Below are 18,773 nucleotides of genomic sequence, written 5' to 3'. Positions count from 1 at the left end.
TCATTGTAAAAATGAAGACATTTAGGCTTAATATTAAATGATAAAAACCATCAGGGGTACTACAGAAATGCTGGGTATTGCCAGTGCTACAATTATGAACATCTTGGGAAAAAAACAACACAATTTACTGAGAAACAGCTACAGTATGATTAATTGAAAGACATCAAGAGCTGACAAGAGAAATGTTGTGAGATCACCCCAGTCCGTAACTATCAACCTCCATTTGAATCCACAATCTACCATTTGAAAAAAACTTCTGGAGCAGAGAAATGGACGTTATACCAGAAGATGGAAACCTCCTCACCTGCAGGAAGAATCAGAAAGTGTTGTTGGAATTTACAAAAAAGTACAGAGATGATCGACAAAGGTTGAAGACAAAATGAACCGATGAGACCAAGAACCTCTACCAAAGTGGACAGGATGTCCACAGGTAAAATCAAGTCAACGTCTTTAAAATACTTTTTAAAAGACGTTTTTAATACCCGTTCAAGAGAACTTTAAGACCAAACAATGAAAACTTACACAAAAGATAAAAAAATATTTTATACACATTGATGTCAGTTCAAAATAAGAGTAAGCTCTGTTTCCCCTCGGATCATTTTTAAGTAGCTGTGTTTGAGCAAAAAATAATTGGAAAAAAACGGACTATATAATTTTGTCTAGTTTAATATCCTACATGTTTGGCAATATTTTTTCTATGACTTAATATCAATGGTGAATTATCAATAAGCCAATCTGGTCATAAAGTCATAGCTGCAGTAGTCAAATCTCGGCTTCTTTTGCTGTTTTTTTTTTTCAGCTTTTAGTTGACATCAAATAACTGTAATGGAATCTGTGCTCAGCTCATCAAACTGTAACAAGACAATTATATAGCTGTATATACAAACTTGTGAAATAAACAGTTCCTAACATTTTCAGTTCTGATATTGCAGGTTCCAATCCATCCACTATCTTTAACTGGGGCCCTGCAGCCTATCCCAGCAGGCATAGGGTGAGAGGCATGGTCCACCCTGGACAGGTCTCCAGTCTATGTCAGGGCCAACATAGAGAGACATACACAGACAGACAACCATTCACACTCACATTCACACCTACAGCCATTTTAGAGTCAGCAACTAACCTAACATGCATGTCTTTGGACTGTTGCAGGAACTGAAGTACCTGGAGGAAACCCACGCAACCACAGGGGAGAGCATGCAAACTCCACACCGAAAGGCAACGGTCGGACAGGGACACAAACCAGCAACCTTTTAGCTGTAAGGCAGCAGTGCTAACTACTCCACCACCGTGCTGCCAAGGTTCCAATGCTATGCATTAAATTTATTAGGTTATGCCTCTTAAAAATGTTACTATGTTTGACCTTTAACGTTTCGTTAACTTTCTTTAGATTCTCTCTGTTTCTGTAGCACCATGACTTCTGTTCTGCTACTCATCAGTAGCTCTAAAATATAAAACTCTGTTTAAGCAAAACAGGCAGTAACATAACTCAAATGTGCAGAGTATCGACTGAATCTGTAATTTAACAAGTTAATATAATATAGGTAATGCTACAGGTTAACATCATGATAAACTAAACGTTCTATCAACATTAACGTTTCTTTCTTTCCAGTTAATCCTGATCCCACTTTGTGCTCCATGCGTTGCCTGCAGCAATTGCAGCCTGTTAGCTTAACCGTGAAGATTAGGCAGTGGTAGTTCCTATTGACCAAACACATGGCTCTGATAATCTATATGAATGAGCGCTCGAGGAGCACTGGCTCATCATCTGTGCCTTCTTCTCTGCATGGAAGAGCTTGAACTCTTGCAGTCATGTGAGTAAACATACATAGGATCTCTTTAATCCCTTTAATTAGTAAATGTAGATTTAAGATATTTTAAGACTTTTTCGTGGACCTGCAGCCACTCTGCATGGAAGGACTAAAGTGTGGAAGACAAAAAGAATAGCTCAGGATCTAAACTATGCAAATTCATCTGTGAAGCACAGTGGAGGTATTGTCCTGGTTTGAGGTGCATGGCTGCTTCTGGAACAAGCTCAATGATCTTGATTAATGATATAACTCAGGATTGTGAGTGAAAAACAGAAATGTTATTCATATTCATGGAGTAATGCCTCGAAACAAAATTGTGGAGGAGCGTCATCATGCAGCAAGACAATGATCTTAGCACAAGTCATTCACTAGACCTTGACTGGATTCTAGATTTGCAACCAAATGTTAAGTTTTATTTACTCGGACAAAAATATTTGTACTAATATTTGTGTTCCTTCCAAATTTAGGTAATCTAACACAAAAGCTACCACATTGTATGTGTGGTGTGAATACTATCAAATAAAAGTCGAATTGCTGAACTTTTGTTCATAATATCCATCTTTTGATTTGAAATTTCTACAGTTTATAGCAAAAAAAAACAATCAATTAGGCTTGAAGGGACTGCAGGTCAGTGGCTTTCTTTGTAGTTTGCTTACCAAAAAACAAATTGACTAAATAAAACAAGAATGTCTTTCATTCCTAACTGATTTTTGTCATCTTGCCATGTCATGTTGACTTTGCTAAAAGTGTGGTGTTTTTCTTTAAGAAACAGAGGAACACAGAGTGCAAAAAAAAAAAGAAAAAGAGTTAGATGCAATAGGGCCAGCGGTCAGTACATGACCTTGTTCTGGTCCAAAAAGAGAGCTCTGTCATCTGCTGTATGTGTGTTGTGCTTACATTATACTGTGTCCTCGCATCACCCTGCACTCTCTCTTCTTTTTCTCCCTTTTCACAATGGGCCTTTTTAATTGAAGGGTTTTATTCAGATGGGGTGAAATTTAGAAAAAAACTCCACGAAGTGAAAGTCGATACCTTTTGCTCAACATCACAAAGTACTTTCAATAGAGAATTGATATAATAAATGGTAAAAGCGCCTTCGTCGATCACCTAATGACATACGATGAGCATGGAGTTTGATAATGGAGTATGAAGATTTTCTTTTAGATGCTGCCTCCTATAAAATTCATTTTTTGTGTTTACTCACATCTAGCGCTGCAATTTAGTTGTGCAGGTGTATAGTTCTCACATCCAATGCATCTTATCGTATTTTATGCCATTTAAAAAAAAAGTGTATGTGAGGATCCACCTTGATGTGGAATATATGGGACGTGATGTTGTGCATTAAATAAACCAGTTAATAGTCTGTTTTCCCTAAATATACCAACTAAGCCAATTACTAACAGGCTTGTAACCATTGGATGGGGAGCAGTGAGCACACTCAGGTAAACAACACAACTGGCAATCTACTACTCTCCTTTCGGCTTATCCCGTGTGTTCGGGGTCGCCACAGCAGATCATTGTCCGCATGTTGATTTGGCACAGTTTTTACGCCGGATGCCCTTCCTGACGCAACCCTCCCCAATTTCTACCGGGCTTGGACTGGCACTGCATCGCTGGGGAGGGGAAATGGGCTGTTAGGGGTTCAGGGTCTTGCCCAGGGACACTTCGACATATAGCCAGGGCCGGGGATTGAACCACTCACCCTGTGGTCCGTAAGCAACTGCCTTTACCAACTGAGCTATAGCCGCCCCCAACACAACTGGCAATGTTACACGTAAAATATTTATTAGAACAAAAATGAACTCAATAAGAATAAAACACCATTAAAAGAAATAACAACATAAATCAATACAATATGTAAAACGTACTAATTACAAGAACGGCTTGAAATCTCACTACAACAACTCTTGTAGGATTCATTCATTGAGAGCCTTCCACTCTGCCTGCTAATTCTATACTGGCCATTGTGCTTCGGAGCATCTTTAAGATGTTCAATGCTGCCACTTGTGGTTCATGACTCTTGTGTTACCATCGATCAGTCACGACAATAATACCATCAAGTGGGGCAACATGAGCACTCAGGCCTGTCTGTAGCTCCACTGAAACATACGCAACAAGCTGTAATTTACTGTGTGATCTCAGACCTGTCAGTCATGGCCAACATTAAAGTTTTGCCACGCTGACCCCGGTTCACCACAAACACCAGGTGGTTTTATTAGTGTGACTTATCAGTGACCATTGCAGGCCACTGACGGTTCATTCAGGGCCTTTGAAACTGCTTTGTAACCTTTCCCAACTGATGGATTTCAGTTTAGTAGATTTTTGGATGTGGCAACAAAGGGCTGAATACTTTTTTGCTTCAATAAATACAATTCTCATTTCAAACTTGCTTCACGTTTGATTTGGTTTGAAGATTTGAAACAAAGTACAACACAGTTTAGCATAACATACACACAAAAAGTGAAGTAATCACTTGTGTATTGAACATCTTTCCTTTTCCTGTGGCTTATGAGCAGATTTATATATGGTCAGAGATGTGAAGTCCTTGGAAAATTCTGAATCATGTCTGTGTATTAAGATTTGATTGAGCTGTAACTGAGGAAAGCAGTCTGGATTTTGACACAAATTGCAGCAATCAGGCACTAAGAGTTGTAAAGTACCATAATTGCTTCCATGAGCTGTGTGTCACAGCCACTGCTGCAGCTCCAGCTGCTGACGCTCTTGGTAAGTGACCAAATCAGCAGCCAAACTCCAGTAACTAACTCTGTGTTTCTTGAAGAACATTGCATGCACCTCACACGTTTCTACTTGTCTCAACCTTAGCGGGTTTAACCCTTGTAGTTACTTCTTCTGGTGCATTGAATCAGCATGTTCTAACAGCACCAATACAGCGAAGCTCCTGTAAGCAGTGCTATTCCCAATGTATCCACTAACCACCACTCTTGGTCCCCCTTAAACTTAAATACAGCCTCTATGTGTGGATCTATACCAGGCTCCACTGCACAATACAATTCTGTATGAATGCACTTTCCTTTATTATATCTATAGCACTTGATAACATGATAAAGCCATCAGTTCTTAAGAACTTCAGTCAGTGCTAATGTTAATGCCATGCAGCTGGCTGCCAAAGGCTTCTCCAAGCATTTATATATGTGAAGTTTCCCCCACTGGTGATATATTCAACCCCCTGCTGTCATGTTTATGCAGCGGCTGCCTTCACGGTGATTTCAGATTGCCGCTTTTTCGGTGTCTCACAGCCGACAAAGCACAAATAAACCGGATTGTTATTCTCGGCATCAATTTTCCCCAGACGTTATCATCCCAGCACTTTTTCCACTGCTCTTGTCTCTTTCATATCCCTGTTCGCTCTCTTTCACTCTCTCTCTCTTTCTGCTTTCATTTCCTCTGCTCCGTTCCTCATCCCTCTGACGCTTCTCTTTTCTTTGCCCTTTTCATGTCTTGACCTCTCAAAATTCCCCAGCATGCCTGCTTGCTGCCATCGCACCAGGGGGATTTGGAGGGATGATCAAGTGAAGATGATGTGCTTTGCAGCTTTTTTCCCCCCCTCCCCACCACAGCTGTATAATACTTTATCCGCAACAATTTAGACGACGTGCTGACGCTCATTGGCACCAGCTCCTCATGATACGGGCCTTGTTACACTGTCGACTAAGCATAAAAAAGCTGCACTAACATCTTTCCAGCACCCTCGTAAGTCAAAGAAGAAAAACTTGTGTTGCTGTTGAAAGGGATGTCAGTGGAGGTAGTACGAGAGTGGGAAGGTGGGGAGGAGGGCAGGCCTCTGAGGTAAAAACATCTGATTGAAGGTGAGTTTTGAAATACACAATTCAAAGTGGAAAACACAAAGCAAAGCAGAAAAAAAGTAGGAACTGCAGAAGAAGAAGAAGGAGGTTTTTCTGGGTGAAGTGTAGACTGGAGGCAAAAGCTGTGATCCTCTCTCTTCTCTCTTCCTTCATGACACACTTCATGAGTTGCCAAATTAGACATGGAACTTATGAAAAAGCACTTGAACAGGCAATTATTTTGCCTCTCATGAAAATCCCTGTGTTAGTGTCGGCTTATTAGGACATGAATGCGCCTGGCATTTAGCTCGTTGTTTCTTGCACAAATGAGTAGACAAAGCAAAGTATCCAAAGAGACTTTATAACTCTCTGGCACATGGATACAATAAACACACACTAATGGCTTCAGAGATTAAAAGATGTAAAAATGCTGTACACTCATGAACATCTGAGCAACTTAAACAATATGTAGATTTTAGAAAATGAGTCACCATAATGTCAACAGCCAATTTGGACCATTTAGGGCAACATTTAAAAAACTTTTTCTCAATCAAGCATGTTGGCATGAGAAAATCCAGGTTGTAGACTGATGAGCTTTCCTTGTGACTGCTGGCAATTTTTTTCTTTTAGCGTTTGTATTGGGTTTGTTGCAAATAAACCAGTTTGAGTGGCTGTCACCCGTTATCAGCACGATAACTATGGGTCAGTAGGTCGTTATCATGCCATATAATACACTGCAATTTAATTTATTTTTGGAAAAAAAAACAACAACTTCTGGTTTGGTTTAGACACTGGTATTACGTAAAGATCATGCAAACAACAGTGACTAAAGTAATAATGACTAAAAATATCAGACAGGACACAAAATTTCTTGTATTTTTTAACACAACCACCCACCCCTACCTTCTCCCTACACAGACTTTGGTGACTCTGAATTACGTCACCTAATGGAAATAGTAATAAGCAGATTTTCACCCATCTTGCTAATAATAAATATGCCAGAAGATAATAATAATAATGCTTTAGGCGACTGAAGATACGATATTTTTTCAAACATTACTCAAGTTATCTTCTAAGAAAAGCTAAGTGCTCCACAATGTTCACAAGTATTGCCAATGACTGTATGTTTGTTGCTTAGCCAGCAGTGTACATTGTTTATTTCAGAGCTGACTGCATCATCCTGTTGTAGCTAAAAAACAGCACTGAGACAGCAGTAAAAGTTAATCAAAACACTGCCATCTTGTCTTAAATAGCTAATTAATGAACTGAAATGTACTATAAAGCTCCATCAACCTGGGCAGCACATTTAGGAGAATTAAAATGTTTAGAGGTAAATTGGTATCAACATACAGGAAACCTTGTCCGATCAACAAGTTTTATAAATTGTGTAAAGACCAGGCTAGTAGATTAGTTTGGGGGCAGTTGTATTTGATAACTTCTTTTATAATATGAACAATTCAAATGTCGATTTCATCCAATTTGCTGACTTGTTCTTTAGACTGTAGCGGTTTATTTCTTTGAGAGGAAAACAGAATTAGCAATGCCTAAGATTTTAGCATTATTTCATCATAACAGGTGATGTTGACTAGAATAGGAAAACATCAGACAAACACACTTTAATGTAACAACCAATTCACAAGGTGTAATGAACGCAAATGGACCCTTAGAATGAAAATCTAATGGCAGCATTAATGTCAGTGCCTTCTATAACTACAGAATGTTCAGAAGGAATGTTTCGATGAAAACCCTCAATAGAACTGTTGGAGCCCAGACCTAGACATCCTAAGAAAATACTGAGTTCGGAGTGTCTCTCGCAGTTTAGTCACTGTGCAGTGAAGTAGAAAACAATTCTCTTTACTGGCTAAGTATGTAAACCCAAACAAGTAATTTGTTTCCAGTCACTGGTAACTCCCAAGGCCAATACACTGTGTATTCAGCAGTATAAAAGACACAGACGGTATAAGAAGGACATAACAAAAGAGAATGTAAAGATGTCAATGCCAGAACGGTCATGTTGGACCATCTTCAAACACTAAGAGCTGTATAACGTGCCAGAGGGCAGGAGCTGGCAAAAGATTTGTCCAGGGAATGTAAGGTGTAAAAATCCTGGAGGGTGGGTAGGAACATACTGCAGACTAATGTTCTGTTTAGAGGCTACTCCAAGCCACACTGTAATATGTGTATTAGACAGGCTCAGTAACACTGCAGACTTGGATGACTTCCACAGAAAGTACGTCCTATCCTTGGCCTTTTTAAAGATTGACTTAGCATTAGTTTCCCACCTCAAGTCTCGGCAAGTTATTGACCACAAAAATGTTTCTATCACTGACACAGGACACATGAATATTGGGGGCCAGGGTCTCTGTAGCCATAACCTTCAAACTCAACATGTTCCAGGACCTACAAATTAAGACTAATCCACTAAAGGTGAACTTACGTATTTTTTGTTTTGCTGTTTGAAAAGACCCCACTTCTTCAAAGTTTCCATCAAAAGGGCCACGAAAGATGATGCAAAGAGAGGTAGCAATGAGGGGATGTGAGCGTTATGGCTAGAGACCAGCAGAACCTAACTCACAATATTAGAGAGGGAACAACAAGCTCTAATCAAGAAACTGTAAAATGCACTCATGAATCTATTGATCGAGACTGAAAGCTTATGTGTCACATTATCTAACTGAGCAATCGTTACCAAATTCAGTGCTGCTCTTAATACCTAAATCAAAGCTTCAGGGACGGTGCAGATTATGTAGCCACACTGTTTGATGTGCTGAAAATGCAAAAGCATCCCAGAGTGCCTGCTTTTTAGTAACCCATTTGGAAAGTCTGCCATATTGTTGATGGCTGTGCATAATTTGGCCTGAAGTAAATATTGCTTTTATACAACCCACCGCTGAGCTGCCCATGCTGACCTTCCAGCTGCCTCACTGCTAGAAGGTCCTCAGTTTGAATCTACCTGCTGGCTGTGGCCTTTCTACGTGGAATTTACATGCCCTCCCTGTGCATGTGTGGGTTTCCTCCCTCCCACATTCCAAAAACATGCATGTTAGGTTAATTGGTGACTTCACATTGCTCGTAGGTATGAATGATTGTCTGTGTATCTCTCTTTGTGTTGGCCCTCAAATAGACAGGCAGGTCCAGTGTGCACCCTCCCAATGATGTGCTTTTGCAGGTGTACATGCCCCGAGGCAGCAAAGCCTCAGAACATCATACTCCTTCCACTGTACCTCACCATTGGAATGATGTTTGTATCCAGATTGTTATCCACTGCAAATATGAAGGGCACCATGTTCTTCACCTACAATTCAATCAGTTCACAAAATGTTTTCAACCTGCCTTCAAGTGAGGATGTTTCGATTAAATATAAAAAACTTTTATAAATTTTATACATGTTTTAGGTCTGATCAAGTGTAAACTATCCCATTTACTTCCTCAATAAGCTGGAAGCTGTGGGAACTGAAACCAAATGTGCGCAAAAATGGATCCGCCAACTTTAACTGCTCTCTATGTCATTTGTCTGAACCCAATGACCCATTTGTTGGAATAGCACTGCCAAACGCTGAGGTAGGCATCTGTTGAACATTTTGGGACAAATGACAGCTAGAAACACTGGATTTAAATTTCTGCAAACACATTGATTTGGTTAGCTTTGGGCAAGAAAACATCAGAGGCAGGTTAGGTTATGATTAGGCACTTAATAAAGATGTTAATAAATAAGGGTTAGTAAAAAGTTGCAGTCGCATTAAACATCAGTCCAACTTTTGTCATGTTGAATCTCACATAATGTGTCATGTAACAACACACAGGATTCAAACTCCGATCTCTTGTGTGAAAGTCCTGTGTTGTGTGACCCATGCAGCAGCCCAGCATCCTTAAAACTTTTGTAGAACCTAAATAATACTTGTAAATGGTCACTTACATTCACACACACTCACACACCAATGGCAGTGGCTGTCATGCAAGGTGCTCAACTTGGGGGTTCAATGTCTCACCCAAGGAGACTTCGACATGTAGCCGGGAGCGGGGATCGAACCACTGACCCTGTGGTCCATGGACGACTGCCTTTACCAACTGAGCTACAGTCACTGGTGGTCTAATGTTCCCTACAGTCACTAGATGTCGCCAAGGAGTAATACCCTATATTGCCAAAAGTGTTTTCTCACCTGCCTTTAGACCCGTATGAACTTTAGTGACATCCCATTCTTAATCCATAGGGTTTAATATGACGTTGTCCCACACTTTGCAGCTATAACAGCTTCAGCTCTTCTGGGAAGACTTTCCACGAGGTTTAAGAGTGTGTTTATGAAATACATAATACACAGTGCTCGAAGTCTTCGCTCTAATTCATCCCAAAGGTGTTCTATCGGGTTGAGGTCAGGACTCTGTGCAGGCCAGTCAAGTTCTTCCACATAAAACTCACTCATCCATGTCTTTATGGACCTTGCTTTGTGCACCTGAATTCATTTATTTGGATGGGTGAGTGAATACTTTTGGCAATATAGTTTATGTGTCTGTGGGTCATTTTAGAGGCCTGTATAAAACTCGTATTTTACAGGAGGAAAGTTTCATGGAAAGTGGCTTTTGTAATTTTGAGGTAGAAAGAGGTCAGCAAAGGGTGAAAAGTTAATTGGCATCATCATCGAATTCCATGTTGTCCATTTGTTTGGACACTATATGGTATAATAGGGTAAGCAAACACTATTACAATTTAGAGAAATATCCATATCTGACTTAGGATGTTACCATTCTGACACTGCAGAGGAAATACTGGGATAATTTAATAGATAATGTTTGTCTAAACACTTTGGAAGTTCCACACAAGAAATAATAGCGCAGTAAAGAGAAATTTGATCTGTATCAGAACATTGTAAGAGTGGAACAAATGGGGCACAAAAGTTGCAAAAAACGCAATAGCAATAATTTTAAAGCTGTATGTGAACAACTTTCAATTGGCAGAAAAACCTCTTTCACAACTTTCAACAAGTGTAAGAAAATATATTTTGGAAAAACAAAAGACAATAAAATGTTTAAGTACATTCTCATGCAGATTTCACACTAGTTGGTTCTTTGCTTAAGCACAAAGAAATAAAGTCAAAATGTACAGAACGCATTACAAAGTGCAATGGGCATTTCATCTTTTAAATAAGCATCTCACATGTCTTTGGAGAACAGGCTTCAGTTGGCTATGCTGCAGAATGTTTTGTCACACTGTGTTTTAAACACACACACAAACACACACAGTACATAATACAAGAATAAACTGCATCTTTACTCTTTCCATATGTCCTTGGTGAGCAGACTCAGCTGTTAGAGCAAGATCACAGGGCTGAACAGTAACATGACACACAAAGCCTTTAAGTCCATTGAAATGTTCCTATGGTGTCTGAGAGTGCGTGTGCATGTGGTAGGGGGTGTGTGTATTTACTGTGTGTGTGCGTGCATGAATGACAGCTCCTGTTGTGAGTGTGAGGGAGACTCAGTGTGTCGTCCTTGTCTGAGTCAGCGTGAGCATGATTGAGGGCAAGCCTTTAAGTTTGGACTTCGTATTAACGTGCATGTGTGTGTGCGACTTCAGAACTGACCTGTGGTTCGGCCGCAGTTTAAGATCAAACATTATGAGATGCCAAACTAGCGGCATGTTCCCATGAATGGGGTGATGGTACACTGTTAAGTGCGTTGGGGCACATATGTAGACATACTACTAACTACACAGTAATTACTGTGTGTGTGTGTGTGTGTGTAATGGAAGCTGAACCTACATATTTGTCTCTTTGTAAGTGTTTGACAGAGAAAGTATGTTGGTCTTCCCCTGCTTACAGAGAACTGCAGCACTTACTCAATCAGCCTGATAAAGAGAGTATTATAGAAACAATCCATTTGCCTGAAGAAAGCTTGCAGATGAAATAGAATAGCCAGGCTGCTGGGGGGGAAAGAGACTGCGATTTGATGCATTACTCAACATGTCAAAAAGTATTTTTCCAATTTATTCTGCGTAACTTTAAGAGAGTTAGAGGGGCATTTGTTTCGAGAGCAGCCAGCAGAGCCCAGTGGTGCTAAGATGAATGGAGGGAAGAGGAGAGAAAGGAGAAGAGAGTGAGAAAACTGGCAGAAAAATTATGCTTTTGTATTTTGGCCTCAATCATAAGAGTGTGGAAGAAAGGAGCTTTCACTCCCTGTTTATAAAGACGGTACATTGACTACTTATTTAATTAAACAAGAAAAGGCACATTTCCGTGTAATTTGGATGATGGGTATGAATTTTCCAAGCTAAAGCTGAAATGAATCAGAAGTGGAGTAAAATATAAATGTTCTTGTACAGCAGTGAGTGAGCAGTTTTAGCCTTGAAACAACTACCCCCCCTTTCCCAACACTCAAACAAAGGCACGACAACCCCATCGTTTAGCTCTAAAAAATTCTAGTAGAGTTTGCTGATACTTAAATATTTCTTCAGCAAGAAATTAAAATGATAATCATCTTTGCCTCCTTCTGTTTTAAGCAATTTTAACCAATTTTCTGATCCTCACTAAATTTCCATTGCTGTGCAGGACTTGAAAAACCCGGATTTGCTTGTTTATCTGTCCATAAGGTCTCTCTCTGTTATCGTTGAAGATGCCGACGCCCCACATGCTCCTCTCCTTTAAGGGGGCCCACAAGAGTCCATTCTGGGTCCTCTATTATTTACAATATAGTGTACATGCAGACCTAATATAGATTTTGATTGTTAAATGGATGATGCACTGCTGTAGCTTCAACAAAACCTGGTACCACTGATGTTTCATTTATTACATCCTGCCTGGTAGAAATTAGGAACTGGATGCCCATTAATTTCCTGCAGCTTAATGACTCCAAATCAAAAGAGGTTTTAATTACAGCTTGATGACGCCAATTATGATTCAACCTTCTAGCCCAGCACTAGAAGTATAAACCCTATCTCATCTAGTCTAAGTGCTTTATCTAACCATTTAAAATGTTCTCTGGGTCAGGCCTGACCTTAATGGTGTCCTGGTTGAGTTCCAGTGTTGTAGATTCTGTGTGTGTTTGATCAGAGTGAGAGCAAAGCAAAACTGTTCGCGCCGAATGCTATGATGCCTAAACAGATGGAGCTGAACTCTGGGAAGGTATTGTGGCAATGTCAGGAGCCACAATACCCTCAACCTAAAACGCACTACAAAACAAGTTGCAGTCTAGGGGACATTTTGTGCTTCCAAACTGCACTATTACATAATTCTATATTCTTGTATCAGCAGGTGAAACATTCAAGGTTATAGCTGATATAAAATATTTCAGCCAAACTTTAACCAGAGTCTAGGAAAAGTGACCACATCACACCAATACCCACTTCGGGCGTTCAATGGCAACCGTCGATATCAACCTCCTTTTTGAGGATGCCCAACAATAACACTGTCTTTCAGGCCACTATGATAAAAAGTTCTTGATAGATCATGTGTTCTTTCTCCTCACACTGTTAAAATAATGCAAATTAAGACTTTTTAAGACTAAGAATTTTTTTTTTTTCAATGTGCTTACACTCTGTAGAGGTGATCTAACACGAATCTGACGAATCTGACGCTCCACCAAACACTTCACTCCGGAGATCGTTGTTAGACAAACATTAAACATTTATTGTACTTGCTTCTCAACTTAGCCGATGACAGATCAATTGTACATACAAATTTAAGCACAGTGATCTCACAAGCACACACACTTGCTGTTTCATCAAACAAGTTTCTCAAAGTATGTCTGAACTCACAGAACGTGGTAAGAAACCGTGCGCCTCTACAGCTTCACACTGAAGCTTTTTCTTCTACCTTGTTGCTGTCCACACCTTTATTGTAGTCAGTTCAAGACACATCACAGACACACATTACATAAAACAAATAACTAAACTGTGGACCTTTTGTTGGCTCATACATACCCGGGCTCTAATTGTGCTCCAATATTGGAAACATTTAATGTTGGAAACAATTACTAAATCACTTTTTTACTAAATCACAAACGCAAAACAAATCATACAATAACCCACAAACATCATGACTATTCTATGGTTTTCTCTCTTCTTTTTTCTGTTGCCAGAGGTTACCAGCACTTAACACAACGTAGGAGATCAGTATTTACAACTGTTTCACTCTGATTCCTGGAGAAGACAGACCTTGGTTATGGGTCTATCGAACTCGTTGGTCCTTGTCTTGACACGAACCTGACGGAATAGACCTCCCCCATCCTTGATTTGACTTGATCCTGGCTGAACTCATCCTGGCACTGACTCATCAACAATCAACACAATGTCCCCAGGAACAAAATTGCACTTTGCATGTGTCCATTTTTGCCACCTGGACTGGACTTGTCTCCATCTGCGGCGGGTGTTTTCCTTTCTGGAAAAAAGGCTGGGTTTTTAGGAAAGAAGGTGATTTGGTGTCAAAGTCTGCAAGTCATGCGGATCATCGGAAGGTGTAGTTATTGGCGACCCTCTTCATCTAAACGTTGGTCCTTCAATGTAGCTCCAAGCACCTTTCTAATGGATCGTATTAAACGCTCCCATACCCCTCCATAATGGGAAGCAGATGGGGGATTAAACATCCACTTGATGCCACGCTGAGTCAGCGTACATTCTATTTTGGACGTGTTCCATTCTTCCAGAGACCTCCTGAGCTCCCGCTCAGCACCAACAAAGTTTGTTCCATTATCTGAGCGTATTTCTACAACCTGAACTCTTCTTTCAATAAAGTGTCGAAGTGCATTAATGAATGAATAAGTGTCCAATGATGCTGCCACCTCTATGTGAACAGCTCTGGTAGCCATACATGTGAATATGACACCATACCTTTTTGCAGTTGTTCTTCCCCGTTTAATACTAAAGGGACCAAAGCAATCGACACCTGCTCTAGTAAACGGTGGTTCATCAGTTCAGACTCTACTATGTGGAAGGTCAGCCATTTGTTGCCTCCCTGTTGCTCCATGTAATTTGACAGATATGACACCTGGATAAAATCTTTCTGATTGCTGAGATTGCATTTGGTATCCAGTATCTCTGATGCAAAATAATAAGACATGGTTGTGACCACCATGGCCTATCCGCTCATTGATGTACTGCAGTATAAGCTGAGATACCCGATGATCTTTAGCCAGAATAGCAGGGTGCTTGGATTCCTCTGGCATGGCAGCTCAGCTGAGCAGTCCACCTACATGAAGAATTCCATCCTGAATCATTGGATTAAGTCTGTGTATGTGGCTGCTCCGTTTCACTGCTTCCTTTTTTAGCAGAGATGAGATTTTATCCGGAAAGTTCTTCCACTGGCAGTGACGAATTAGGTCTAGCTCTGCTTCGTGGAGCTCATCCACAGTTAGGTTCTTCGTTCTTGTCTTGTAGTTCAGCCTTTTCCTTTGAAGCTGAATACCTGTTGAGGTCTGCTGAATCACCGACACCCTGTTAGCTAAAAACGTGCGAAACCTTGATGTTTCGTTGCTGTTGTACTTTAGCACCGCTGTACTGTTAGTCCAATACACAAGAGTCTTCCAGTGGTATTTCCAACTCCTTTTCTAGCAGTTTGTCCATATGAACCGCTAAGGTTGCTGCAGTAAGCTCCAAACGAGGGATAGTCATGGGTTTTAAGGGGGCAACCCTTGCCTTTCCCAACATAAAGGCACTGTGAGCTTGGTTACTGATGTTACGCTTGACTGTCCCATAGCCATTCTCACTAGCATCTGCAAAGTGATGCAGTTGAGTGGACACAGACTGACCAAAGCTTGTTGGCTTGAACATCTCTCAATTCCAAAGTTATTTAGCTGTTCTAGACTTTGCACCCACTGAGACCACATTTGGGCAAGATGTTCAGGCACCGTTTCATCCGATCCCAACTTCATTCTGAAAAGCTCCTGCATTATGTTCCTAGCATATAAAATTCACAGGTGCAAGCATTCCCATGGAAAATGGCCTCCACATCTGCCACTATTGTCACAGGCTCTTGACGAAACCTGGTCAGAACACCAATTATTGTGCTAGTAAGAAGGAGCTTCTCATTCAATAAGGTTCCCTGATATGACGCGCCACAGTCAAACAACACACGAGGCTTAAACTTTCTAAGATGGTACACCCCATAATGTGGAATATACCAAACCTTTCCATTACTGCAGCCAAGGTCCTTAATTGGAACCTTTACCACACATTTCTTGGTGATTGTATCATTCATGAAGGTAATATAATCCGCCCTGAATGAAGAATTCCTGAGAAACTTCCTCTTCAGAGTTGTAGCACGTTGTTCTGCTACGGCCCGGTTGTTTGGCATTTTAATGTCTAAATACTTTAATGGAAGATCAAGGCAGTAATGTCCATTTACCAACCTAGCAGATTGTGTCACTCTCTCCATGAACAGACGCCTTAGACATCTCATACCTCTCTCGTCCATCTTCAGGAAACTCATACTGAAACTGTTGTTTCCACAGGTCTTCCAGCTTGGCTACAGATACACGATTTGACGCAGCTTGCATTATTTCATCTCTGGTTGTGTTGCAACCATCCTCCTTCAGTGGCCCATTGACTGTCCAACCCAGTATAGTTCTGACTGCAAAAAGCCCATCGTTGACGCTAGGAATAACTTCCTTTGGTTCCGTCGTCTTGGCAACATTAGTTCCAATCAACAGTCCTATGCCCGTGTCGATGAGAGGTATTTGCACTCCTTTAAGATGTGGCCACTTATCTATATCTTCTTGTTGCGGGATGTTATTCTCGCTCAATGGAATATCCTTCTGTGAAAACACCTCCTTTAGCTCTATGAAGTTATTTGAGTTCAGTTGGCCTACCTCCAACTCTGTCACCATAGTACTGGTCACAACTTTGCTTTCTGTCATGGTTGTAAGAAGAAGGCTAACCTTTTTCGCACGTAGATTCAGCTCATCAAGAGCTTTATCTGTGCAAAACGTAGCTGTGCTGCCGGTATCCAAGAATGCATACAAAGTGATTACTTGCTGCCCTTTCTTGCCTTTACTCGGACATGGTGTTCTCGGGCATGTCATCGAAATTCTGTTTATGTCTGCCGTTCACCAATCCATTGAACTCTGCCGGTTCCATCCACAGACTGTCTCTCCTTTGGCTTCACATGCAGCAACATATGGTGCTTCACTGAGCAGAACTGAGAGTTTACCCCCTCCTGATAGTGCCTGCTCATACGTCCTGGTTTCAAACATCTGAAGCATAAGCCTTCCCTCCTGAGAAACTCTTATCCTTGTAAGAAGAACTCTGTAGTTTTTTACAGTGCTCAAATGTATGCCCCTCGTGGCAAAAAGGACAGGACTCAGGCTTTGATGGTACTGGAAGGCTGAGTAGCCACCTGCTTTACAGTCTTTTTAATACCAACTACTGGTCCAACTCGGTACCTGAAGGACTCTTTAAGTGTTCTTTAGGTTTGTCTACTATGTCCCCATAGTAAGGATGTAGTGAAACCTAGGATTCATAATAGAGAAACTCAACTACATCTGCAAACGTAACCCTACGTTTGTGTTTCTCATCCAGATCATAAGCCACCTGCCTCCACTTCTCTCTCAACTCATATGGAAGCTTGGAAACAATCGTCTGTATGTTGCTTGTAGTATTAAGCTCTGCCATACAGTCCACATCTACCATGAGCGAACGAATAGAGCGCCTCACCATCTTCAGCCTTGATTGTCTGCCAATTTAAGGCCTTATTTATGTATATTTATCATCTTATATTCATTGCCAAAATGCTTCTTTAAAAGTTTCCTGGCCCTGTGATATCCTTGGCTTGGTTCCATATTAAAGCAACTTTGCACAATCTCCTTAATACTGATGTAGTCCAATATTTTTACATTTTCTTTTATGTGTAATATACTAAACTGCTTAAGATCTTCAGATGGTCATTTTCAAACTTGTAATTCATTTGATTTAATTTAAATCACTGGACCAGATAGTTAACTTGATCTGCTTTCCCCTTTGTTCAGTTTCCTTTCACAAAAAAATCCAAGCAAAGCAAAATGCATCGAGAAGTCACCGCAAGAATTGTCTTGTAAGATCATTGGTTAAATGGATCTGGGGGGAGGAACATGAAAGTAAGCACAGGAAGTAGATACAGTGAGAATTCCTGTGAATAAGAAAATGCTATGAAACATCTATTAAAAATGCAACATTTGCTCCACCTCCTGAGCCAAAATCCCCCTACAATGCAATAATAACAATCACATATATTCTAACGTTGTTTGACAGCGCTGCCAACTAGTTGTATAGCTAAAACATGCTTTTGGGCCAGATTGAGGTTGGATTTTATTCTCACTACAAATGAACCATTAAAGACTGCAGCAAGACCACATTGAGTAAAAGGTCTCAGTATAGTTTTTTTTTATCATAAACAAATATTACATTAGTCATGAGAAACCTTTTTTGTTCTTTCAGCTTATCCCATAAGTTCATGTTCATCATAGCGGATCATTACTCAGCATATTGATTTAGCCTGGATGCCCTTTCTTGAGGAGGGTTGGGCTTGGGGCCGGCGCAGTGTGGCTGGGGATGGGCTGCTGGGGGTTCAGTGTCTTGCTCAGGGAGTCTTCAACATGTGGTCGGGAAGAGTGGGGCGCAAAGCTCTGGGCGACCCTATGATCAGTTTGTGGCAAATCTACCAACTCAGCCACTGCCACCCCAACCTGACCTGTCCAAGATTTTTATTAAGCAGTCACAAATACCTGCACTGCCAAAAAAGAACATACAAGCACGTTATTTAAACATTATTTAGATTGGACTTTTAGTTCAGTTTTTTTTTTTTTTTTTAAATAATCATACTCTCAGCTATTACAGTAAACAAACTTCAGCCTTATGCAGTAATAGCTTTGTCACAAAAGAAGTGGATGATGGTTTCAGAGAACAAGCAAACCCAACTACATGAGGTAGAAGGATTTTAAAAGTCAAATGTGATACACCCACTTCTGGTTGCTAATGGTAAGGACCTTCTGGAAGTCTTTTTCCGTGATTTTTTTTTTAGCTTTTTCATCATCCATCTTGAGTCGGAGCATGGGGATGTGCACAGATTCATTTTCTTAAGTGGGTACAATCTTAACAAGTCTGCCAAATTAACCATTTGACTCCTATATTTATCTATACATCTATTATTCTGGTAAGCAAATCACCAGTATCTTTAGTAACTGTAAACACGTCCGGTAAATA

The sequence above is a fragment of the Channa argus genome, chromosome 10 (genome assembly GCF_033026475.1).
Source record: "Channa argus isolate prfri chromosome 10, Channa argus male v1.0, whole genome shotgun sequence".
Lineage (NCBI taxonomy): Eukaryota > Metazoa > Chordata > Actinopteri > Anabantiformes > Channidae > Channa > Channa argus.
This window is presented reverse-complemented; position numbering follows the sequence as displayed.